Raw genomic sequence first — 1,652 nt, forward strand, 5'->3', positions numbered from 1 at the left:
GGAGGCTTGGCTGACTGTCCATCCCATTTGTAAGGAAACGCCGTTTTCACCTATCAAAATAAACTTCCTCGTATTTCTTTAGCTCAAACCTGTGAGTAACAGCGTATTCAAATGTTTGCAAAGGGCGATTTTACTATAAATAATATGACCTTCGTCTACTCGTGATACTTCACATACTGGGAACTAAACTAGTCATAATAATACAGTTTTGATTGTATGGTGGTTACTGTACTAAGCAAGAATTTCAAAGATGAATAATTAGGAAGCCCAAATCTGGGCTCATAAAAATTGCCTTTGCCGACTTACAAAAGAGTAAGTCGACAGGCGGGGTATTGGGAAAAGTTTTCAACTAGCAATAATCGCACCTCGGTAGAACCTCATTGGTTACGATACTGCCACTGCGCAAAGCTAACACTATTATTATAACTTGAGGGTCTAGTTCACAACGAACGGAGGCTCTCCGGCTGACGATCCATCCCATTTGTATGGAAACACCGACTTCACAGACCAAAATAAGCTTCCTTATATTCCTATAGCTCAAAACTGATTAACAACAATAACTTATCAAATGTTTGCAAAGGGCGACTTTCCTCACAAAATATTAAATAACCGAATTTGTCTACTCTGTTATTTCACTAATTGGCAACTGAAGTCAATTGTTACCTGTTCTAACCGTTATGTATCTGCCCAAACCAAATACACTGCTCGTAGGTTCCTTTATAAATTCAAAAGCCATTTAACTGGTTGTGTTCCTATTTCCTTTAACAAATTATTTCTGGGGAAAGCAAGAACCACTACTACTACTACTACTACTATTAATAGTAATAATAATTAGTAGCTTATTTGGCAAAGAATCAATATACATGAAGTGCAGATAATGACAAGAACACAGAGTTCGAAATAAAAGTTACAATTGCCGTGTAATATTTCTATTGTGGTCCTCAATAGACTGCTTTTCTACACCAAGTTACACAGACAACATAGTAGGGGGTTGAGGGGGCCAGAGACAGTCATGAGTAATACCAATTTGTTAGGTAGGTCAAACACCACCAGAGGCGCCACCGTCGATGACGAGCACAATAGCGCGTCATTTTATGCGCACGCCGTTCAAACGGCCAAATTTACATACCGCGGGAAATTTAATTAATAAAAATGTTGTGTGAGTGTATTTACTACGATCGTAATAAATTTCAAACATTCACATCATCAGTTACATGACGGTCAATAAAAACATTATATAAACATGGCGGCCTGCATTCAGCAGTAGATCAAAAATTGATATATGTTTCAACGTAAAAAATGAGCTAACAATTTTTTTGTGCGGGAAACTGAACATAATGAACAAAAACTACTAGTATCGTGGACTATTCTAATACCAAAATACAGTCAGTATGTTACGGTAGAGCTGAGAAATTGGTTGTTAAATTTAGTTTTTTTTTCTATCGGGTCGGATTATCGGATAACAACAACAACATCCATCCCGCCATCTTATCTATCACTGGTGATATGGACCAAACTTCACTCTATTAAGTTTCTTACTATTATGTTATTAGTGTAATAGACTTATAGTTGAATTATTTTAAATATTTCCTTTAAAATGTGTGATTTTCATGTAATTTGATCGAAGAGAAGTTACGTTTTCATCCTCCGTA

General features: G+C 36.4%; 1 non-coding gene across 1 annotated transcript; it reads right to left on the reverse strand.

Moving 5' to 3' along the window:
- Nucleotides 1–266: 266 nt before the first annotated feature.
- LOC143017647 (U4 spliceosomal RNA) lies at nt 267–410 on the reverse strand. Its single transcript, XR_012965677.1, has one exon. It is a non-coding gene; the product is annotated as a U4 spliceosomal RNA (small nuclear RNA).
- Between the last annotated feature and the right edge of the window lie 1,242 nt (nt 411–1,652).

The sequence above is a fragment of the Oratosquilla oratoria genome, chromosome 32 (genome assembly GCF_046742065.1).
Source record: "Oratosquilla oratoria isolate Oo_2021 chromosome 32, ASM4674206v1, whole genome shotgun sequence".
Classification (NCBI taxonomy): Eukaryota; Metazoa; Arthropoda; class Malacostraca; order Stomatopoda; family Squillidae; genus Oratosquilla; species Oratosquilla oratoria.